The sequence below is a fragment of the Lissotriton helveticus genome, chromosome 1_1 (assembly GCF_964261635.1).
Source record: "Lissotriton helveticus chromosome 1_1, aLisHel1.1, whole genome shotgun sequence".
NCBI classification, from domain to species: Eukaryota; Metazoa; Chordata; class Amphibia; order Caudata; family Salamandridae; genus Lissotriton; species Lissotriton helveticus.
The window spans coordinates 217,074,286-217,096,787 of record NC_136057.1 but is presented as its reverse complement, the minus strand read 5'-3'; the positions used below and the strand labels follow the sequence as shown (position 1 = coordinate 217,096,787).

At 42.1% G+C, this 22,502-nt stretch overlaps 20 non-coding genes across 20 annotated transcripts; all 20 read left to right on the top strand.

Moving 5' to 3' along the window:
* The first annotated feature begins 333 nt into the window (after positions 1–333).
* On the top strand, positions 334–406 carry TRNAK-UUU (transfer RNA lysine (anticodon UUU)). Its single transcript has one exon. It is a non-coding gene; the product is annotated as a tRNA-Lys (tRNA).
* A 996-nt stretch (positions 407–1,402) lies between these two features.
* TRNAK-UUU (transfer RNA lysine (anticodon UUU)) lies at positions 1,403–1,475 on the top strand. The gene has a single exon. It is a non-coding gene; the product is annotated as a tRNA-Lys (tRNA).
* Positions 1,476–1,802: 327 nt separating this feature from the next.
* TRNAR-UCU (transfer RNA arginine (anticodon UCU)) lies at positions 1,803–1,893 on the top strand. Its single transcript is given in 2 exon segments — positions 1,803–1,839; positions 1,858–1,893. It is a non-coding gene; the product is annotated as a tRNA-Arg (tRNA).
* A 445-nt stretch (positions 1,894–2,338) lies between these two features.
* Positions 2,339–2,411, top strand: TRNAK-UUU (transfer RNA lysine (anticodon UUU)). Its single transcript has one exon. It is a non-coding gene; the product is annotated as a tRNA-Lys (tRNA).
* A 996-nt stretch (positions 2,412–3,407) lies between these two features.
* TRNAK-UUU (transfer RNA lysine (anticodon UUU)) lies at positions 3,408–3,480 on the top strand. Its single transcript has one exon. It is a non-coding gene; the product is annotated as a tRNA-Lys (tRNA).
* Positions 3,481–3,807: 327 nt separating this feature from the next.
* On the top strand, positions 3,808–3,898 carry TRNAR-UCU (transfer RNA arginine (anticodon UCU)). The gene is given in 2 exon segments: positions 3,808–3,844; positions 3,863–3,898. It is a non-coding gene; the product is annotated as a tRNA-Arg (tRNA).
* Positions 3,899–4,343: 445 nt separating this feature from the next.
* TRNAK-UUU (transfer RNA lysine (anticodon UUU)) lies at positions 4,344–4,416 on the top strand. The gene has a single exon. It is a non-coding gene; the product is annotated as a tRNA-Lys (tRNA).
* Positions 4,417–5,412: 996 nt separating this feature from the next.
* Positions 5,413–5,485, top strand: TRNAK-UUU (transfer RNA lysine (anticodon UUU)). The gene has a single exon. It is a non-coding gene; the product is annotated as a tRNA-Lys (tRNA).
* A 327-nt stretch (positions 5,486–5,812) lies between these two features.
* Positions 5,813–5,903, top strand: TRNAR-UCU (transfer RNA arginine (anticodon UCU)). Its single transcript is given in 2 exon segments — positions 5,813–5,849; positions 5,868–5,903. It is a non-coding gene; the product is annotated as a tRNA-Arg (tRNA).
* A 1,514-nt stretch (positions 5,904–7,417) lies between these two features.
* On the top strand, positions 7,418–7,490 carry TRNAK-UUU (transfer RNA lysine (anticodon UUU)). The gene has a single exon. It is a non-coding gene; the product is annotated as a tRNA-Lys (tRNA).
* Positions 7,491–7,817: 327 nt separating this feature from the next.
* TRNAR-UCU (transfer RNA arginine (anticodon UCU)) lies at positions 7,818–7,908 on the top strand. The gene is given in 2 exon segments: positions 7,818–7,854; positions 7,873–7,908. It is a non-coding gene; the product is annotated as a tRNA-Arg (tRNA).
* A 445-nt stretch (positions 7,909–8,353) lies between these two features.
* TRNAK-UUU (transfer RNA lysine (anticodon UUU)) lies at positions 8,354–8,426 on the top strand. The gene has a single exon. It is a non-coding gene; the product is annotated as a tRNA-Lys (tRNA).
* Positions 8,427–9,422: 996 nt separating this feature from the next.
* Positions 9,423–9,495, top strand: TRNAK-UUU (transfer RNA lysine (anticodon UUU)). Its single transcript has one exon. It is a non-coding gene; the product is annotated as a tRNA-Lys (tRNA).
* Positions 9,496–9,822: 327 nt separating this feature from the next.
* Positions 9,823–9,913, top strand: TRNAR-UCU (transfer RNA arginine (anticodon UCU)). The gene is given in 2 exon segments: positions 9,823–9,859; positions 9,878–9,913. It is a non-coding gene; the product is annotated as a tRNA-Arg (tRNA).
* A 1,518-nt stretch (positions 9,914–11,431) lies between these two features.
* TRNAK-UUU (transfer RNA lysine (anticodon UUU)) lies at positions 11,432–11,504 on the top strand. Its single transcript has one exon. It is a non-coding gene; the product is annotated as a tRNA-Lys (tRNA).
* A 327-nt stretch (positions 11,505–11,831) lies between these two features.
* On the top strand, positions 11,832–11,922 carry TRNAR-UCU (transfer RNA arginine (anticodon UCU)). The gene is given in 2 exon segments: positions 11,832–11,868; positions 11,887–11,922. It is a non-coding gene; the product is annotated as a tRNA-Arg (tRNA).
* Positions 11,923–12,367: 445 nt separating this feature from the next.
* On the top strand, positions 12,368–12,440 carry TRNAK-UUU (transfer RNA lysine (anticodon UUU)). The gene has a single exon. It is a non-coding gene; the product is annotated as a tRNA-Lys (tRNA).
* A 1,000-nt stretch (positions 12,441–13,440) lies between these two features.
* On the top strand, positions 13,441–13,513 carry TRNAK-UUU (transfer RNA lysine (anticodon UUU)). The gene has a single exon. It is a non-coding gene; the product is annotated as a tRNA-Lys (tRNA).
* Positions 13,514–13,840: 327 nt separating this feature from the next.
* On the top strand, positions 13,841–13,931 carry TRNAR-UCU (transfer RNA arginine (anticodon UCU)). The gene is given in 2 exon segments: positions 13,841–13,877; positions 13,896–13,931. It is a non-coding gene; the product is annotated as a tRNA-Arg (tRNA).
* A 445-nt stretch (positions 13,932–14,376) lies between these two features.
* TRNAK-UUU (transfer RNA lysine (anticodon UUU)) lies at positions 14,377–14,449 on the top strand. The gene has a single exon. It is a non-coding gene; the product is annotated as a tRNA-Lys (tRNA).
* The last annotated feature ends 8,053 nt before the right edge of the window (positions 14,450–22,502 follow it).

Below are 22,502 nucleotides of genomic sequence, written 5' to 3'. Positions count from 1 at the left end.
TCAAATTACGCAATCTTTGCAGAAGAGGAAATTGGCAGCTGTACTTATGAAAATGTAATTTACTCAGAAGTAAGATTTTGGGCCCTTCCTTAATTTTACAATGTCAATAAAAACATATGACTTCTAAGTCAGCAAAAAAAATGAGATAGTAGAAATTTCAGGACTTACAATAAGGTTAAATTTACTGAAGAGATTTCAAATGCTTGAAGTGCCAATTCATTATTATATTCCGCGTATTCAGTACTTAATACCGGCAACCATCTTAAGAAACGTAGTGATAGTTGGGACACTTTCAAATGTTGATAAGGTCATTTTGTGGAGCGCCCTCTCCGAGCCTGGATAGCTCAGTCGGGAGAGCATCAGACTTTTAATCTGAGGGCCCAGGGTTCAAGTCCCTGTTCAGGCGGCTTGGTTAAAGAAAAGGTATATCAATTGCATACTCTTTTCAGGATCCAATGAATGGGGAGTCCTATTAGAGATGTTTCAAAAAAGTCTTAATCAAGTCATTACATACCCATCTGTCTTCTACATTCTTTGACAAGGGTTAAGAACACTTACCCAAACTGTATCATGTAGTTTGTTGATTATCTTTTACCCAATTCAATGTTCAAAATGTAAGGTAGTGTCCGATTAACTTGATAAAGTTGGTCAACAGCTGATAGGTCATCTTTTTATTTGTGAATCTCTGATCACCGTGTTGAATCAGGTCGGATCTCTAGTGCAATGGATAGCGGCTTGGAGTCCTAGACGAATGTAGCAAAAGCATTCAAAGGCTTTGTGTTCAAACACCAGCTGGGTCAATTTTATCCCTCCTCTTATTTTATAACTAATTGAAACAGTAACAAGCAATGCCTGCGTCTGCATCACCAGAAACATTTACCAAAATGGCAGTGAAAGAAAGTCTACTTAAACAGAGACTGTTTGCTTTGAAAACATTGCATAATCTATGCCCAAGAGGAAACTCCCAAAGATACTGCTGAAAATGTAATTTAGTAGGTAGTAATAGTATTTGGCACTTTATTGATTTCACAATGTCATTTTAGACACATGATTTCTAAGTCAGCCGAAAATGAGATAGTACAAATTTAAGGATTTAAAATGGATTACGTGTGCTGCTGAAATTTCAAATGCTTAACACCTTCAATGCTACAGGAGATTTTCCTCCTGTGCTGAATGATCTGTAAATTCATTGTTCATGACGAGCTGAGCTCGTCATAAGCACACGACAAGTGTACTGCACGACGAGCTGAGCTCGTCATGAGCATGGAAGGGGTTAAAACATCAATTTGTTATTAAACTCTACAAATTTGATTGCTAATATATGTAACCATATTAATACACAGAGTGTAGGTCAGTGTACGTCCACATTTGTTTAGCTGATTTTAAGACAGAGTATAGCAGAGCCTGGATAGCTCAGTCGGTAGAGCATCAGACTTTTAATCTGAGGGTCCAGGGTTCAAGTCCCTGTTCAGGCGGTTGCTTCCTTTAAAGAAAAATTACTCTAATTGGATGCTCTTTTTGTGTTCCCCTGCATGACGAATAAGATATTCCATTACTAAAATTGCAAAAACGTCTTTCATGGAGTTGTGAAATGCACATCTGCCTCATATATCATGTGCCATTTGCCTAAACTTAAGTCGTACGTAGACTTACCTAAGGTATCATGTAACTTGAGACGGTGAATATAATTTCCCCAATTCAATATTCAAAATAAATCCATGGTTATAGTATCAAATGAACTTTATAAAGCTGATCAACATTATTTCATTTCAGAATATCTCTGCACCTCATCAGAGTGTATTGGCTCTGTGGCGCAATGGATAGCGCATTGGACTTCTAGGTGAATGTAAAAAAGATATTCAAAGGTTGTGGGTTCGAATCCCACCAGAGTCAGTTTTATCCCTATTTATTTCATAACTGTTTAAAAGAGTAATAAACAGTGCATGCATGCTTCTGCTTCACCAAAAAGGGCAGTGAAAGGAAGTCTATTTTAAATAGATACTATTCAAGTTACGCAATCTTTGCAGAAGAGGAAATTGGCAGCTGTACTTATGAAAATGTAATTTACTCAGAAGTAAGATTTTGGGCCCTTCCTTAATTTTACAATGTCAATAAAAACATATGAATTCTAAGTCAGCAAAAAAAATGAGATAGTAGCAATTTCAGGACTTACAATAAGGTTAAATTTACTGAAGAGATTTCAAATGCTTGAAGTGCCAATTCATTATTATATTCCGCGTATTCAGTACTTAATACCGGCAGCCATCTTAAGAAACGTAGTGATAGTTGGGACACTTCCAAATGTTGATAAGGTCATTTTGTGGAGTGCCCTCTCCGAGCCTGGATAGCTCAGTCGGGAGAGCATCAGACTTTTAATCTGAGGGCCCAGGGTTCAAGTCCCTGTTCAGGCGGCTTGGTTAAAGAAAAGGTATATCAATTGCATACTCTTTTCAGGATCCAATGAATGGGGAGTCCTATTAGAGATGTTTCAAAAAAGTCTTAATCAAGTCATTACATACCCATCTGTCTTCTACATTCTTTGACAAGGGTTAAGAAGACTTACCCAAACTGTATCATGTAGTTTGTTGATTATCTTTTACCCAATTCAATGTTCAAAATGTAAGGTAGTGTCCGACTAACTTGATAAAGTTGGTCAACAGCTGATAGGTCATCTTTTTATTTGTGAATCTCTGATCACCGTGTTGAATCAGGTCGGATCTCTAGTGCAATGGATAGCGGCTTGGAGTCCTAGACGAATGTAGCAAAAGCATTCAAAGGCTTTGTGTTCAAACACCAGCTGGGTCAATTTTATCCCTCCTCTTATTTTATAACTAATTGAAACAGTAACAAGCAATGCCTGCGTCTGCATCACCAGAAACATTTACCAAAATGGCAGTGAAAGAAAGTCTACTTAAACAGAGACTGTTTGCTTTGAAAACATTGCATAATCTATGCCCAAGAGGAAATTCCCAAAGATACTGCTGAAAATGTAATTTAGTAGGTAGTAATAGTATTTGGCACTTTATTGATTTCACAATGTCATTTTAGACACATGATTTCTAAGTCAGCCGAAAATGAGATAGTACAAATTTAAGGATTTAAAATGGATTACGTGTGCTGCTGAAATATCAAATGCTTAACACCTTCAATGCTACAGGAGATTTTCCACCTGTGCTGAATGATCTGTAAATCCATTGTTCATGACGAGCTGAGCTCGTCATAAGCACACGACAAGTGTACTGCACGACGAGCTGAGCTCGTCATGAGCATGGAAGGGGTTAAAACATCAATTTGTTATTAAACTCTACAAATTTGATTGCTAATATATGTAACCATATTAATACACAGAGTGTAGGTCAGTGTACGTCCACATTTGTTTAGCTGATTTTAAGACAGAGTATAGCAGAGCCTGGATAGCTCAGTCGGTAGAGCATCAGACTTTTAATCTGAGGGTCCAGGGTTCAAGTCCCTGTTCAGGCGGTTGCTTCCTTTAAAGAAAAATTACTCTAATTGGATGCTCTTTTTGTGTTCCCCTGCATGACGAATAAGATATTCCATTACTAAAATTGCAAAAACGTCTTTCATGGAGTTGTGAAATGCACATCTGCCTCATATATCATGTGCCATTTGCCTAATCTTAAGTCGTACGTAGACTTACCTAAGGTATCATGTAACTTGAGACGGTGAATATAATTTCCCCAATTCAATATTCAAAATAAATCCATGGTTATAGTATCAAATGAACTTTATAAAGCTGATCAACATTATTTCATTTCAGAATATCTCTGCACCTCATCAGAGTGTATTGGCTCTGTGGCGCAATGGATAGCGCATTGGACTTCTAGGTGAATGTAAAAAAGATATTCAAAGGTTGTGGGTTCGAATCCCACCAGAGTCAGTTTTATCCCTATTTATTTCATAACTGTTTAAAAGAGTAATACACAGTGCATGCATGCTTCTGCTTCACCAAAAAGGGCAGTGAAAGGAAGTCTATTTTAAATAGATACTATTCAAGTTACGCAATCTTTGCAGAAGAGGAAATTGGCAGCTGTACTTATGAAAATGTAATTTACTCAGAAGTAAGATTTTGGGCCCTTCCTTAATTTTACAATGTCAATAAAAACATATGAATTCTAAGTCAGCAAAAAAAATGAGATAGTAGCAATTTCAGGACTTACAATAAGGTTAAATTTACTGAAGAGATTTCAAATGCTTGAAGTGCCAATTCATTATTATATTCCGCGTATTCAGTACTTAATACCGGCAACCATCTTAAGAAACGTAGTGATAGTTGGGACACTTCCAAATGTTGATAAGGTCATTTTGTGGAGTGCCCTCTCCGAGCCTGGATAGCTCAGTCGGGAGAGCATCAGACTTTTAATCTGAGGGCCCAGGGTTCAAGTCCCTGTTCAGGCGGCTTGGTTAAAGAAAAGGTATATCAATTGCATACTCTTTTCAGGATCCAATGAATGGGGAGTCCTATTAGAGATGTTTCAAAAAAGTCTTAATCAAGTCATTACATACCCATCTGTCTTCTACATTCTTTGACAAGGGTTAAGAAGACTTACCCAAACTGTATCATGTAGTTTGTTGATTATCTTTTACCCAATTCAATGTTCAAAATGTAAGGTAGTGTCCGATTAACTTGATAAAGTTGGTCAACAGCTGATAGGTCATCTTTTTATTTGTGAATCTCTGATCACCGTGTTGAATCAGGTCGGATCTCTAGTGCAATGGATAGCGGCTTGGAGTCCTAGACGAATGTAGCAAAAGCATTCAAAGGCTTTGTGTTCAAACACCAGCTGGGTCAATTTTATCCCTCCTCTTATTTTATAACTAATTGAAACAGTAACAAGCAATGCCTGCGTCTGCATCACCAGAAACATTTACCAAAATGGCAGTGAAAGAAAGTCTACTTAAACAGAGACTGTTTGCTTTGAAAACATTGCATAATCTATGCCCAAGAGGAAATTCCCAAAGATACTGCTGAAAATGTAATTTAGTAGGTAGTAATAGTATTTGGCACTTTATTGATTTCACAATGTCATTTTAGACACATGATTTCTAAGTCAGCCGAAAATGAGATAGTCCAAATTTCAGGATTTAAAATGGATTACGTGTGCTGCTGAAATTTCAAATGCTTAACACCTTCAATGCTACAGGAGATTTTCCTCCTGTGCTGAATGATCTGTAAATCCATTGTTCATGACGAGCTCAGCTCGTCATAAGCACACGACAAGTGTACTGCACGAAGAGCTGAGCTCGTCATGAGCATGGAAGGGGTTAAAACATCAATTTGTTATTAAACTCTACAAATGTGATTGCTAATATATGTAACCATATTAATACATAGAGTGTAGGTCAGTGTACGTCCACATTTGTTTAGCTGATTTTAAGACAGAGTATAGCAGAGCCTGGATAGCTCAGTCGGTAGAGCATCAGACTTTTAATCTGAGGGTCCAGGGTTCAAGTCCCTGTTCAGGCGGTTGCTTCCTTTAAAGAAAAATTACTCTAATTGGATGCTCTTTTTGTGTTCCCCTGCATGACGAATAAGATATTCCATTACTAAAATTGCAAAAACGTCTTTCATGGAGTTGTGAAATGCACATCTGCCTCATATATCATGTGCCATTTGACTAAACTTAAGTCGTACGTAGACTTACCTAAGGTATCATGTAACTTGAGACGGTGAATATAATTTCCCCAATTCAATATTCAAAATAAATCCATGGTTATAGTATCAAATGAACTTTATAAAGCTGATCAACATTATTTCATTTCAGAATATCTCTGCACCTAATCAGAGCGTATTGGCTCTGTGGCGCAATGGATAGCGCATTGGACTTCTAGGTGAATGTAAAAAAGATATTCAAAGGTTGTGGGTTCGAATCCCACCAGAGTCAGTTTTATCCCTATTTATTTCATAACTGTTTAAAAGAGTAATAAACAGTGCATGCATGCTTCTGCTTCACCAAAAAGGACAGTGAAAGGAAGTCTATTTTAAATAGATACTATTCAAATTACGCAATCTTTGCAGAAGAGGAAATTGGCAGCTGTACTTATGAAAATGTAATTTACTCAGAAGTAAGATTTTGGGCCCTTCCTTAATTTTACAATGTCAATAAAAACATATGACTTCTAAGTCAGCAAAAAAAATGAGATAGTAGCAATTTCAGGACTTACAATAAGGTTAAATTTACTGAAGAGATTTCAAATGCTTGAAGTACCAATTCATTATTATATTCCGCGTATTCAGTACTTAATACCGGCAACCATCTTAAGAAACGTAGTGATAGTTGGGACACTTCCAAATGTTGATAAGGTCATTTTGTGGAGCGGCCTCTCCGAGCCTGGATAGCTCAGTCGGGAGAGCATCAGTCTTTTAATCTGAGGGCCCAGGGTTCAAGTCCCTGTTCAGGCGGCTTGGTTAAAGAAAAGGTATATCAATTGCATACTCTTTTCAGGATCCAATGAATGGGGAGTCCTATTAGAGATGTTTCAAAAAAGTCTTAATCAAGTCATTACATACCCATCTGTCTTCTACATTCTTTGACAAGGGTTAAGAAGACTTACCCAAACTGTATCATGTAGTTTGTTGATTATCTTTTACCCAATTCAATGTTCAAAATGTAAGGTAGTGTCCGATTAACTTGATAAAGTTGGTCAACAGCTGATAGGTCATCTTTTTATTTGTGAATCTCTGATCACCGTGTTGAATCAGGTCGGATCTCTAGTGCAATGGATAGCGGCTTGGAGTCCTAGACGAATGTAGCAAAAGCATTCAAAGGCTTTGTGTTCAAACACCAGCTGGGTCAATTTTATCCCTCCTCTTATTTTATAAGTAATTGAAACAGTAACAAGCAATGCCTGCATCTGCATCACCAGAAACATTTACCAAAATGGCAGTGAAAGAAAGTCTACTTAAACAGAGACTGTTTGCTTTGAAAACATTGCATAATCTATGCCCAAGAGGAAATTCCCAAAGATACTGCTGAAAATGTAATTTAGTAGGTAGTAATAGTATTTGGCACTTTATTGATTTCACAATGTCATTTTAGACACATGATTTCTAAGTCAGCCGAAAATGAGATAGTACAAATTTCAGGATTTAAAATGGATTACGTGTGCTGCTGAAATTTCAAATGCTTAACACCTTCAATGCTACAGGAGATTTTCCTCCTGTGCTGAATGATCTGTAAATCCATTGTTCATGACGAGCTCAGCTCGTCATAAGCACACGACAAGTGTACTGCACGAAGAGCTGAGCTCGTCATGAGCATGGAAGGGGTTAAAACATCAATTTGTTATTAAACTCTACAAATTTGATTGCTAATATATGTAACCATATTAATACATAGAGTGTAGGTCAGTGTACGTCCACATTTGTTTAGCTGATTTTAAGACAGAGTATAGCAGAGCCTGGATAGCTCAGTCGGTAGAGCATCAGACTTTTAATCTGAGGGTCCAGGGTTCAAGTCCCTGTTCAGGCGGTTGCTTCCTTTAAAGAAAAATTACTCTAATTGGATGCTCTTTTTGTGTTCCCCTGCATGACGAATAAGATATTCCATTACTAAAATTGCAAAAACGTCTTTCATGGAGTTGTGAAATGCACATCTGCCTCATATATCATGTGCCATTTGACTAAACTTAAGTCGTACGTAGACTTACCTAAGGTATCATGTAACTTGAGACGGTGAATATAATTTCCCCAATTCAATATTCAAAATAAATCCATGGTTATAGTATCAAATGAACTTTATAAAGCTGATCAACATTATTTCATTTCAGAATATCTCTGCACCTAATCAGAGCGTATTGGCTCTGTGGCGCAATGGATAGCGCATTGGACTTCTAGGTGAATGTAAAAAGGATATTCAAAGGTTGTGGGTTCGAATCCCACCAGAGTCAGTTTTATCCCTATTTATTTCATAACTGTTTAAAAGAGTAATAAACAGTGCATGCATGCTTCTGCTTCACCAAAAAGGGCAGTGAAAGGAAGTCTATTTTAAATAGATACTATTCAAATTACGCAATCTTTGCAGAAGAGGAAATTGGCAGCTGTACTTATGAAAATGTAATTTACTCAGAAGTAAGATTTTGGGCCCTTCCTTAATTTTACAATGTCAATAAAAACATATGACTTCTAAGTCAGCAAAAAAAATGAGATAGTAGCAATTTCAGGACTTACAATAAGGTTAAATTTACTGAAGAGATTTCAAATGCTTGAAGTGCCAATTCCTTATTATATTCCGCGTATTCAGTACTTAATACCGGCAACCATCTTAAGAAACGTAGTGATAGTTGGGACACTTCCAAATGTTGATAAGGTCATTTTGTGGAGTGACCTCTCCGAGCCTGGATAGCTCAGTCGGGAGAGCATCAGACTTTTAATCTGAGGGCCCAGGGTTCAAGTCCCTGTTCAGGCGGCTTGGTTAAAGAAAAGGTATATCAATTGCATACTCTTTTCAGGATCCAATGAATGGGGAGTCCTATTAGAGATGTTTCAAAAAAGTCTTAATCAAGTCATTACATACCCATCTGTCTTCTACATTCTTTGACAAGGGTTAAGAAGACTTACCCAAACTGTATCATGTAGTTTGTTGATTATCTTTTACCCAATTCAATGTTCAAAATGTAAGGTAGTGTCCGATTAACTTGATAAAGTTGGTCAACAGCTGATAGGTCATCTTTTTATTTGTGAATCTCTGATCACCGTGTTGAATCAGGTCGGATCTCTAGTGCAATGGATAGCGGCTTGGAGTCCTAGACGAATGTAGCAAAAGCATTCAAAGGCTTTGTGTTCAAACACCAGCTGGGTCAATTTTATCCCTCCTCTTATTTTATAACTAATTGAAACAGTAACAAGCAATGCCTGCGTCTGCATCACCAGAAACATTTACCAAAATGGCAGTGAAAGAAAGTCTACTTAAACAGAGACTGTTTGCTTTGAAAACATTGCATAATCTATGCCCAAGAGGAAATTCCCAAAGATACTGCTGAAAATGTAATTTAGTAGGTAGTAATAGTATTTGGCACTTTATTGATTTCACAATGTCATTTTAGACACATGATTTCTAAGTCAGCCGAAAATGAGATAGTCCAAATTTCAGGATTTAAAATGGATTACGTGTGCTGCTGAAATTTCAAATTCTTAACACCTTCAATGCTACAGGAGATTTTCCTCCTGTGCTGAATGATCTGTAAATCCATTGTTCATGACGAGCTCAGCTCGTCATAAGCACACGACAAGTGTACTGCACGAAGAGCTGAGCTCGTCATGAGCATGGAAGGGGTTAAAACATCAATTTGTTATTAAACTCTACAAATGTGATTGCTAATATATGTAACCATATTAATACATAGAGTGTAGGTCAGTGTACGTCCACATTTGTTTAGCTGATTTTAAGACAGAGTATAGCAGAGCCTGGATAGCTCAGTCGGTAGAGCATCAGACTTTTAATCTGAGGGTCCAGGGTTCAAGTCCCTGTTCAGGCGGTTGCTTCCTTTAAAGAAAAATTACTCTAATTGGATGCTCTTTTTGTGTTCCCCTGCATGACGAATAAGATATTCCATTACTAAAATTGCAAAAACGTCTTTCATGGAGTTGTGAAATGCACATCTGCCTCATATATCATGTGCCATTTGACTAAACTTAAGTCGTACGTAGACTTACCTAAGGTATCATGTAACTTGAGACGGTGAATATAATTTCCCCAATTCAATATTCAAAATAAATCCATGGTTATAGTATCAAATGAACTTTATAAAGCTGATCAACATTATTTCATTTCAGAATATCTCTGCACCTAATCAGAGCGTATTGGCTCTGTGGCGCAATGGATAGCGCATTGGACTTCTAGGTGAATGTAAAAAAGATATTCAAAGGTTGTGGGTTCGAATCCCACCAGAGTCAGTTTTATCCCTATTTATTTCATAACTGTTTAAAAGAGTAATAAACAGTGCATGCATGCTTCTGCTTCACCAAAAAGGACAGTGAAAGGAAGTCTATTTTAAATAGATACTATTCAAATTACGCAATCTTTGCAGAAGAGGAAATTGGCAGCTGTACTTATGAAAATGTAATTTACTCAGAAGTAAGATTTTGGGCCCTTCCTTAATTTTACAATGTCAATAAAAACATATGACTTCTAAGTCAGCAAAAAAAATGAGATAGTAGCAATTTCAGGACTTACAATAAGGTTAAATTTACTGAAGAGATTTCAAATGCTTGAAGTACCAATTCATTATTATATTCCGCGTATTCAGTACTTAATACCGGCAACCATCTTAAGAAACGTAGTGATAGTTGGGACACTTCCAAATGTTGATAAGGTCATTTTGTGGAGCGGCCTCTCCGAGCCTGGATAGCTCAGTCGGGAGAGCATCAGTCTTTTAATCTGAGGGCCCAGGGTTCAAGTCCCTGTTCAGGCGGCTTGGTTAAAGAAAAGGTATATCAATTGCATACTCTTTTCAGGATCCAATGAATGGGGAGTCCTATTAGAGATGTTTCAAAAAAGTCTTAATCAAGTCATTACATACCCATCTGTCTTCTACATTCTTTGACAAGGGTTAAGAAGACTTACCCAAACTGTATCATGTAGTTTGTTGATTATCTTTTACCCAATTCAATGTTCAAAATGTAAGGTAGTGTCCGATTAACTTGATAAAGTTGGTCAACAGCTGATAGGTCATCTTTTTATTTGTGAATCTCTGATCACCGTGTTGAATCAGGTCGGATCTCTAGTGCAATGGATAGCGGCTTGGAGTCCTAGACGAATGTAGCAAAAGCATTCAAAGGCTTTGTGTTCAAACACCAGCTGGGTCAATTTTATCCCTCCTCTTATTTTATAACTAATTGAAACAGTAACAAGCAATGCCTGCGTCTGCATCACCAGAAACATTTACCAAAATGGCAGTGAAAGAAAGTCTACTTAAACAGAGACTGTTTGCTTTGAAAACATTGCATAATCTATGCCCAAGAGGAAGTTCCCAAAGAAACTGCTGAAAATGTATGTAATTTAGTAGGTAGTAATAGTATTTGGCACTTTATTGATTTCACAAGGTCATTTTAGACACATGATTTCTAAGTCAGCCGAAAATGAGATAGTACCAATTTCAGGATTTAAAATGGATTACGTGTGCTGCTGAAATTTCAAATGCTTAACACCTTCAATGCTACAGGAGATTTTCCTCCTGTGCTGAATGATCTGTAAATCCATTGTTCATGACGAGCTCAGCTCGTCATAAGCACACGACAAGTGTACTGCACGACGAGCTGAGCTCGTCATGAGCATGGAAGGGGTTAAAACATCAATTTGTTATTAAACTCTACAAATTTGATTGCTAATATATGTAACCATATTAATACACAGAGTGTAGGTCAGTGTACATCCACATTTGTTTAGCTGATTTTAAGACAGAGTATAGCAGAGCCTGGATAGCTCAGTCGGTAGAGCATCAGACTTTTAATCTGAGGGTCCAGGGTTCAAGTCCCTGTTCAGGCGGTTGCTTCCTTTAAAGAAAAATTACTCTAATTGGATGCTCTTTTTGTGTTCCCCTGCATGACGAATAAGATATTCCATTACTAAAATTGCAAAAACGTCTTTCATGGAGTTGTGAAATGCACATCTGCCTCATATATCATGTGCCATTTGACTAAACTTAAGTCGTACGTAGACTTACCTAAGGTATCATGTAACTTGAGACGGTGAATATAATTTCCCCAATTCAATATTCAAAATAAATCCATGGTTATAGTATCAAATGAACTTTATAAAGCTGATCAACATTATTTCATTTCAGAATATCTCTGCACCTCATCAGAGTGTATTGGCTCTGTGGCGCAATGGATAGCGCATTGGACTTCTAGGTGAATGTAAAAAAGATATTCAAAGGTTGTGGGTTCGAATCCCACCAGAGTCAGTTTTATCCCTATTTATTTCATAACTGTTTAAAAGAGTAATAAACAGTGCATGCATGCTTCTGCTTCACCAAAAAGGGCAGTGAAAGGAAGTCTATTTTAAATAGATACTATTCAAGTTACGCAATCTTTGCAGAAGAGGAAATTGGCAGCTGTACTTATGAAAATGTAATTTACTCAGAAGTAAGATTTTGGGCCCTTCCTTAATTTTACAATGTCAATAAAAACATATGAATTCTAAGTCAGCAAAAAAAATGAGATAGTAGCAATTTCAGGACTTACAATAAGGTTACATTTACTGAAGAGATTTCAAATGCTTGAAGTACCAATTCATTATTATATTCCGCGTATTCAGTACTTAATACCGGCAACCATCTTAAGAAACGTAGTGATAGTTGGGACACTTCCAAATGTTGATAAGGTCATTTTGTGGAGTGACCTGTCCGAGCCTGGATAGCTCAGTCGGGAGAGCATCAGACTTTTAATCTGAGGGCCCAGGGTTCAAGTCCCTGTTCAGGCGGCTTGGTTAAAGAAAAGGTATATCAATTGCATACTCTTTTCAGGATCCAATGAATGGGGAGTCCTATTAGAGATGTTTAAAAAAAGTCTTAATCAAGTCATTACATACCCATCTGTCTTCTACATTCTTTGACAAGGGTTAAGAAGACTTACCCAAACTGTATCATGTAGTTTGTTGATTATCTTTTACCCAATTCAATGTTCAAAATGTAAGGTAGTGTCCGATTAACTTGATAAAGTTGGTCAACAGCTGATAGGTCATCTTTTTATTTGTGAATCTCTGATCACCGTGTTGAATCAGGTCGGATCTCTAGTGCAATGGATAGCGGCTTGGAGTCCTAGACGAATGTAGCAAAAGCATTCAAAGGCTTTGTGTTCAAACACCAGCTGGGTCAATTTTATCCCTCCTCTTATTTTATAACTAATTGAAACAGTAACAAGCAATGCCTGCGTCTGCATCACCAGAAACATTTACCAAAATGGCAGTGAAAGAAAGTCTACTTAAACAGAGACTGTTTGCTTTGAAAACATTGCATAATCTATGCCCAAGAGGAAGTTCCCAAAGAAACTGCTGAAAATGTATGTAATTTAGTAGGTAGTAATAGTATTTGGCACTTTATTGATTTCACAAGGTCATTTTAGACACATGATTTCTAAGTCAGCCGAAAATGAGATAGTACCAATTTCAGGATTTAAAATGGATTACGTGTGCTGCTGAAATTTCAAATGCTTAACACCTTCAATGCTACAGGAGATTTTCCTCCTGTGCTGAATGATCTGTAAATCCATTGTTCATGACGAGCTCAGCTCGTCATAAGCACACGACAAGTGTACTGCACGACGAGCTGAGCTCGTCATGAGCATGGAAGGGGTTAAAACATCAATTTGTTATTAAACTCTACAAATTTGATTGCTAATATATGTAACCATATTAATACACAGAGTGTAGGTCAGTGTACATCCACATTTGTTTAGCTGATTTTAAGACAGAGTATAGCAGAGCCTGGATAGCTCAGTCGGTAGAGCATCAGACTTTTAATCTGAGGGTCCAGGGTTCAAGTCCCTGTTCAGGCGGTTGCTTCCTTTAAAGAAAAATTACTCTAATTGGATGCTCTTTTTGTGTTCCCCTGCATGACGAATAAGATATTCCATTACTAAAATTGCAAAAACGTCTTTCATGGAGTTGTGAAATGCACATCTGCCTCATATATCATGTGCCATTTGACTAAACTTAAGTCGTACGTAGACTTACCTAAGGTATCATGTAACTTGAGACGGTGAATATAATTTCCCCAATTCAATATTCAAAATAAATCCATGGTTATAGTATCAAATGAACTTTATAAAGCTGATCAACATTATTTCATTTCAGAATATCTCTGCACCTCATCAGAGTGTATTGGCTCTGTGGCGCAATGGATAGCGCATTGGACTTCTAGGTGAATGTAAAAAAGATATTCAAAGGTTGTGGGTTCGAATCCCACCAGAGTCACTTTTATCCCTATTTATTTCATAACTGTTTAAAAGAGTAATAAACAGTGCATGCATGCTTCTGCTTCACCAAAAAGGGCAGTGAAAGGAAGTCTATTTTAAATAGATACTATTCAAGTTACGCAATCTTTGCAGAAGAGGAAATTGGCAGCTGTACTTATGAAAATGTAATTTACTCAGAAGTAAGATTTTGGGCCCTTCCTTAATTTTACAATGTCAATAAAAACATATGAATTCTAAGTCAGCAAAAAAAATGAGATAGTAGCAATTTCAGGACTTACAATAAGGTTAAATTTACTGAAGAGATTTCAAATGCTTGAAGTACCAATTCATTATTATATTCCGCGTATTCAGTACTTAATACCGGCAACCATCTTAAGAAACGTAGTGATAGTTGGGACACTTCCAAATGTTGATAAGGTCATTTTGTGGAGCGCTCTCTCCGAGCCTGGATAGCTCAGTCGGGAGAGCATCAGACTTTTAATCTGAGGGCCCAGGGTTCAAGTCCCTGTTCAGGCGGCTTGGTTAAAGAAAAGGTATATCAATTGCATACTCTTTTCAGGATCCAATGAATGGGGAGTCCTATTAGAGATGTTTCAAAAAAGTCTTAATCAAGTCATTACATACCCATCTGTCTTCTACATTCTTTGACAAGGGTTAAGAAGACTTACCCAAACTGTATCATGTAGTTTGTTGATTATCTTTTACCCAATTCAATGTTCAAAATGTAAGGTAGTGTCCGATTAACTTGATAAAGTTGGTCAACAGCTGATAGGTCATCTTTTTATTTGTGAATCTCTGATCACCGTGTTGAATCAGGTCGGATCTCTAGTGCAATGGATAGCGGCTTGGAGTCCTAGACGAATGTAGCAAAAGCATTCAAAGGCTTTGTGTTCAAACACCAGCTGGGTCAATTTTATCCCTCCTCTTATTTTATAACTAATTGAAACAGTAACAAGCAATGCCTGCGTCTGCATCACCAGAAACATTTACCAAAATGGCAGTGAAAGAAAGTCTACTTAAACAGAGACTGTTTGCTTTGAAAACATTGCATAATCTATGCCCAAGAGGAAATTCCCAAAGATACTGCTGAAAATGTATGTAATTTAGTAGGTAGTAATAGTATTTGGCACTTTATTGATTTCACAATGTCATTTTAGACACATGATTTCTAAGTCAGCCGAAAATGAGATAGTACAAATTTCAGGATTTAAAATGGATTACGTGTGCTGCTGAAATTTCAAATGCTTAACACCTTCAATGCTACAGGAGATTTTCCTCCTGTGCTGAATGATCTGTAAATCCATTGTTCATGACGAGCTCAGCTCGTCATAAGCACACGACAAGTGTACTGCACGAAGAGCTGAGCTCGTCATGAGCATGGAAGGGGTTAAAACATCAATTTGTTATTAAACTCTACAAATTTGATTGCTAATATATGTAACCATATTAATACATAGAGTGTAGGTCAGTGTACGTCCACATTTGTTTAGCTGATTTTAAGACAGAGTATAGCAGAGCCTGGATAGCTCAGTCGGTAGAGCAGGGGTGCCCAAACCAGTTCTGGCGGGCCGTATCCATGCCAGATTTTTGGGATATCCCCATCTGGGGATCACGGTTCGATCCCCGGCACCGGCGGCAGATTAGCCCAGCACCAGGTGACTCTGGGAAATAGCTGGCGCCGCGGCTAGGGCGGCTGACTCCGGAATCTGGAGATTTTTTTATTTAAGGTTTTTGTAGAGCGCGTAGTAACCCTCGAGCATCCCAGAGATCAGGGTTCGATCCCCGGCACCGGCCGCAGATTAGCCCAGCACCACGTGACTCTGGGAAATAGCTGGCGCCGCGGCTAGGGAGGCTGACTCCGGAATCTGGAGATCACGGTTCGATCCCCGGCACCGGCGGCAGATTAGCCCAGCACCAGGTGACTCTGGGAAATAGCTGGCGCCGCGGCTAGGGCGGCTGACTCCGGAATCTGGAGATTTTTTTATTTAAGGTTTTTGTAGAGCGCGTAGTAACCCTCGAGCATCCCAGAGATCAGGGTTCGATCCCCGGCACCGGCCGCAGATTAGCCCAGCACCACGTGACTCTGGGAAATAGCTGGCGCCGCGGCTAGGGCGGCTGACTCCGGAATCTGGGGATCACGGTTCGATCCCCGGCACCGGCGGCAGATTAGCCCAGCACCATGTGACTCTGGGCAATAGCTTGCTTAATCTTCCCAACGGCCCCTAGCGCCTAGAGACCCTTACGGGTGATTGTGCGCCTTACAAATGTGGATTATTATTATTATTATTATTTGGGCCGATTCCGATCCGGTTCGTAAAAGCACATCTGCCCGAATCTGTCGGACAACCACGTACGCCCGGGAGAGGACTGCCCGGGACCCGTGGAGCCCATCCTGGTCACTCTGACCTGCCGTCTGCCCGGGGAAGGGAGCCCCGGACGCCCGGGGGGAGGACTGCCCGGGACCCATGGAGCCCGTCCTGGGCACTCTGACCTGCCGTCTGCCCGGGGAAGGGAGCCCCGGACGCCCGGGGGGAGGACTGCCCGGGACCCATGGAGCCCGTCCTGGGCACTCTGGCCTGCCGACGGCCCGGGGAAGGGAGCCCCGGACGCCCGGGGGAGGACTGCCCGGGACCCGTGGAACTCGTCCTGGGCACTCTGACATGCCGCTGACCCGGGGAAGGGAACCCCGGACGCCCGGGAGCCGTGGAGCCCGTCCTGGGCACTCTGACAAGCCGTCGGACCGGGGAAGGGAGCCCCGGACGCCCGGGACCCGTGGAGCCTGTCCTGGGAACTCCGGCATGCCGTTGGCCCAGGGAAGGGAGTCCCAGATACCCGGGACCCGTGGAGCCCGTCATGGGCACTCTGACAAGCCGGTGTCCCGGGGAAGGGAGCCCCGGACGCCCGGGACTCGTGGAGCCCGTCCTGGGCACTCTGGCATGCCGTTGGCCTGGGGAAGGGAGCCCCGGACGCCCGGTGGGGGAGGACTGCCAGGGACCCGTGGAGCCCGTCCTGGGCACTTTGACCTGCCGTTGGCCTGGAGATGGAAGCCCCGGATGCCTGGGGGAGGACTGCCCGGGACCCATGGAGCCCGTCCCGGGTACTTTGCCATGCGGTTGGCCTCCTGGAGATGGGTGCCCCGGACGCCCGGGGGAGGACTGCCCGGGACGTATGGAGCCCGTCCCGGGCACTTTTCCATGCCATCGGCAGGGATGGAGCCCCGGACGCCCGGGGGACGGCTGCCCAAGAGCCATGGAGCCCGTCCTGGGCAATTTGACAAGCCGTTGGCCTGGAGGAAGGAAGCCCCGGGTGGCCTAGGGAGGTGTTACCCAGGCATAGCCCATCTGGTCCCCCTAGCAGAGAACCACCAACCTTGGAGGGGTGTCCGGGCGTACCCTGTCCCTAGTAATCCGGAGGGAAATTACCTGACTTTCTTGCAATCTGTGCACACGAGGTGACAGAGGGGACCCAAGGCGCGAAAGTACCCGACCTCCTGGAGCCCTCGCTGGGATCCGGGAGGCGAATGGCACCTCATCATGACTTCCAGGGCGACCAGATGGCCGAGGCGAGAGGGGCGACCAGATGGCCGGGACCAAAATGACGCCAATCTGCCTGCCCCGGAGCTGCAGGGCTCTGGGGCTGCAGGGTTCCGGGGGCTGCAAAGCTGCAGGTCTCTGGGGCTGCAGGGCTCCGGGGCTTCAGGCCTCCCCGGGCCCTGATGGACCCTCCGTCCCGGGCGCCTCCGACCCCCGGCCGGCTTGCAGGACGGAGGGGGGATTCCCGCACCACTGGGCCCTGCCGGACGGGGCTCAAGCCCCGGGCCCGGTCCCCGGCCCCAGTCCCGGCTTTCCGAACCCTAGGCCGGGCCGGGGAGAGCCTCCCCTGGGCCCCCGGTGGACCCTCCGTCCCGGGCGCCCCGGACCCCCGGCCGGATTGCTGGACGGAGGGGTACCAGCTAAGCATGGGCGGATTTTGCGGATTGGCAATCCGCGAACTTGCGTATTTACGGATTCGCAATCCGCGAAGATCCGCGAACTCTAGCGGACTTGCGGATTTTTCCGTTTTTTGTGTTGGCGCGTGTTCGCGCCGATTTTGGGACAAGTTCGCAATTGCGAACTTACTTTTCAGCTTGCAACGGCCGCGACTATGTTGTTTCTACGTCTGGTTTATCATCACAGGTTCACAGCACCCTCTGTTTCACCACTGCCACCCTCTGGGACACCCATGCCACCCTCTAGTACATCCTCACAGGCACCTATTAGGTTTATTTATTACTGTAGATTATGGTGGTTGAAAAAAGCTAGCACACCTGCCCTTCTTCAACTGCCATCAATTAATTTGTGTTTCATTAATGTGTCAGTAATTTTGAAAGTTCCAGTCTGGCTGGCACCTGCTTCCTTCCTTATCTGTAATTTGCTTTTTGTTGCAGTGAAATTTTTTTTTTACAGGACCTTTATGGTGCTATTCTATGAGCCTGCTGTTTGGGTCATAGCAGGGTCATAGAATTGTTGCAAACTCTGGAGGGGCCCATCAGGAAGCACTACCTTGAATGTTACTAATGTTAAGTTTGAACTTTTGCACCTGCTCATTGCTTTCATTTTAGCTAAAATCGTTTTTTTTGCAATTTCGCGCGTTATTTGGGGCGCGAATCCGTGCGAGATCGATTTCGGAAGCCGCGAATACGTGCGAATACAAAATTGTTTTTGTTGCGACGTGTATGTTCGCGTGATCTTGCGCGTGTTCGCGAGGCGCTTCTAGCTATTCGTTTGCCAAGTTACCCTATCGGTCGTACACGGGCGCGGCCATCTTGTTGGCGTGACGTAATTCCGTTTCCGCCCGCTATGTGTAATCTCGCAAAGTGTGCTGCTCGCGAGTACAAGTTCGCGCGTACTCGCAAGGAAAATCTCGCGCGAACTTACCCACGCGGTCGTGAACGGGCGCGGCCATCTTGTTTCTCATTCATTGCTATGGTTCTGGGCATGCTTTCTCTATCCTCTCTCAATCTCTGCCATCCTTTGCTTGTTTGAAGTTTTTTTGATCTAATTTTACTTATTATCTAACCCTCTATTTTTCTAGCTCTATATTTTTGTGTTTTCTGCAGCTTTTAGTTACTTTTAAACTACTTTTTTAAACTCTTTTATTTTCTTCTTCACTATTCTATTTCTTCTTTATCATTTAAGTTTATTTCTGCCCAGACCATGGTAAAGGGAGCCGGGAAGCACCCTGAGAAGGGGAAGGGTCCCGCACCCCGTGCCCGGCTCCCGTGCGGGCGTTTAAGGGGGGAGCAAGTGGTCCCGAGGGAGATCTTTAGCGCGGAGGAAGTGGCGGCACTGATCTTCCATGTCCAGCGCCGCCTCCCCAAGACGATCCTGGGAGGCGGCAAGATCGCGACCGGCTATGGCATCCGGGAGCGCCGCCAGCGGTGGGAGAAGGTGTGCCGGGCCATGTACAAGATCTCTGGGGTCCGGCGCACATATAACCAGGCCACCCACCGCTGGACCGATGTCATGGACCGGGAGCGGGACTTGCTGGACGCGCTCGGCGTAGAGGTCCCCGGGCTTGGTGAGTAGTAGTAGTAGTACATTTACTACTCTGTTTTATCCTGCTCTGTTATTTTCAAATCTTTGTTCTTTACCAAGAGCAATAATGCTGCCGATTACATTGAGGTAAATTATATTTCAAAATCTTCTATGCATTTCATTTTCAGGTGCACTGCTCTCCTTCTCAGTAGCCTTGCTTGCTACTATGCTTCTTTGTTTTGTATGTTGTGTTCAGAAGCATTTCATTGGCCTGAGAAATTATGTATCAGTGTACTGTAAAGAAAAGAACTGCGTAATGCTAGACAGTAAGGGTCATATTTTCAATTACCGGCGCATCCCTGCAAAGTAGCAGGGATGCGGCAGTAATTGTGTGCCATGCCACCACCACCCATTGGCCCAAAACGTCACAGAAGCCTTACGCATCTGTGCCGTAAAGGCAGCGCATTGCTGGAGTTGCGTGCCAACGATGGCGCAGCTCCAGCAATGCTCTGGGGTACCCTATCTCCCCAATGCTGCATCAAGCCGTACGTCGGCTTCAAGCGCGCAGGGTTTGAGTCATGCATCATTGTCATAAAAATGACTGATTGACATCTTGTAGATTTCCCTCAGCCACTTTTAGGATTCGTTCCTGCGCAGGTACGCCCTCCCTTGCGCCGGAACGCCCCCTGATGGCGCAGGGCTTTACAACGTGATGCATCGCCCATATGCCCATTTGTGGTTTTTTTTTTAATATATACGCCGCACCAACACCATGGCGAGTCTTTTGTTCTGCCGCTGCGTCAGAAAAGGCACGCAACAATGGAGGAAAATCAGCCGCAACTTCCGCAAGGGACTTATAAATCAGCCCCAACAGACTGAAGTCCAGTGTCCTTCCTTTAGACAGTCACATGGCTATCAGAAGAAATAGTGGCGGTGGTGGCGGGTGGATTGATAGTTTGAGTATTCACTGATCTGCAAGCAGGATGGACTTTGTCTGTCACGTGTTGTGCACTACTGCCTGCAGTGCCAGGCCTAGGCAAACCTCTTTAGTAGTCTGTTTATTGAGTTACATAGGAACTTTCTAAGTCAACGTTCCGCAAATCAGGCAATACGAATAACGTAGTATACCACATGAGATAGATCCCGTGGAATAGTTGTCTATCTATTTGCTATTTTTCCAAAATATGTTGTTATTGTTCTTTTGAAATGTTTGATTTGGTTGAAAAATCTCATCCATGTTTTATGGTTTTTCTTTCTTTCATGTTGTACATCAGCTCCCCCCAAGGGCAAGAGGACACAGGAGGAGGGTGCTGAGGATGCAGGCCAGGATCTGGCAGGCGAGGGCTCCTTTGCTGGCCCCAGTAAGTTTACATTTTACTAAACAGTACCTATTTTTTCCTAGCGTTCCTCATTCGATTTTTTCTAAATCGTCTTTGATCTTCTTGTAGACTGGATATAAATTCTTATCCTGCCTCGAATATGATGACTCCCTGTGGTATTACTAGACTATTCTTATTAGTCTGTCTGTGTAGCTAACTAAGATTGGACATTTGGCAATTCCATTGGACTCCCATTATATTCAGCAATACCTCTATGCACTGTCTCCTTACTGACTAGATAGTGTGGCAGAGTCATTCAGCTCCCGAAGTCACCGATTATAGATCCCCAATGATCTCTAGATTATCGTACGCAGGACAAGAGAGTAGTACGGAGTCACAGCACAGTCAAGAAGTGTCAGAGGCACTCATGCTTGCAAAAATTCCAAAACCTTTAGCTCATCCACTCTAGTCTAGAGGAACAAAAACCACAGAGTCTATTTAAGTGTAAAAGCTTTATTAAAAGTAAACACATTTATTGAAATCTACTTTGTCATAAAACTATTTAACTGTAAACGGAAAAGTGGTTAGTGCTGACGATTAATTGGACACATTTCTTGTGGTCGAGCCGAACTCTCACCTACTTTGAACTTGATCCTGGTCGTGTTCTTAGGACTCAGGAGTCAAGCTTCTGTCTGTTAGGAGAAAAAGTGGTGCGTGTTAAAAATCAAAAGCAAGCATTCATCAGTTGTGCATAAAAGTGCAGCAAGACAACAGCCTTCCCTGGAAAATGGGACATTTTTACTATGGAGTAGACAGTCACAAATTATTACATTGTATTCTGTGTTTTTAACATTTCTCCTAGACCAAATATTATATAGTAGTGAGTGGTGTATTCTAACTTTCTTAAATGTACTTTGTAGGTGTAACATCTGGTGACGGGGCCAGCGCGGAGGTGGCTGATGTGTTGGACTTGGACTCGGAGGCCTCTGGGGAGGATGCGGCGGTAGAAGAGCTGGTGGCCGTTCCTGTGGGGGATCAAACGGTGGTGGCGGAAACAGGTAAGCTATATATTCCTTACTTATTGAGATTGAAGACTGCATAGTGTGCTTTCTGCACGGGTGTATTACAATTACAAATCAACCAGGTAGTAGCCTCCTCGAAATGTACTTCGACTTAGCTGTGAAGTTTTTGGTGAGAAGAATCCCAATAAGTTCTTAGACGAACGTGATGGATGGGATGAACGAAAAGCGAAAGAAGGGTGTAAGTAAGTGGGACGCGAACTTGTATGATGGCTGGCAAAGAAGAACGATATGTGTTTGCTTGGACCCAGAGGTGGCTGGGAAGGAAAGAATATGGTATGGTGCATGGCTGGGTCAATGATGAAGCAAGGATGGGTGGAAGGACAGCAGCCTGGGTGGGTGAAACAGAAACTGTATGTGTGCGTATACTTTGAATGAATGGATGCCTGGAGCATGGTATTCTCTGACTCTTACATAGCAAATGTGTATCTAGAGAGAGTAGATGGTCGCCAGGTGAAGTAAGTGTTACCTTGAAGAGCATGTACCACCGCACCCGCACGTCCGTCCCAGTGCAGGGAAGGCAAGGAAAAGAAATTGTAAATGTGTCCAATACTACCATGAATAGTAGCAGTACTTTGTATTGCGTTTGCATTCACAGCATATATCTGGTTATTACGGTGGACACTCCGTACCTCTCTTAATAACTTTAGTTTAC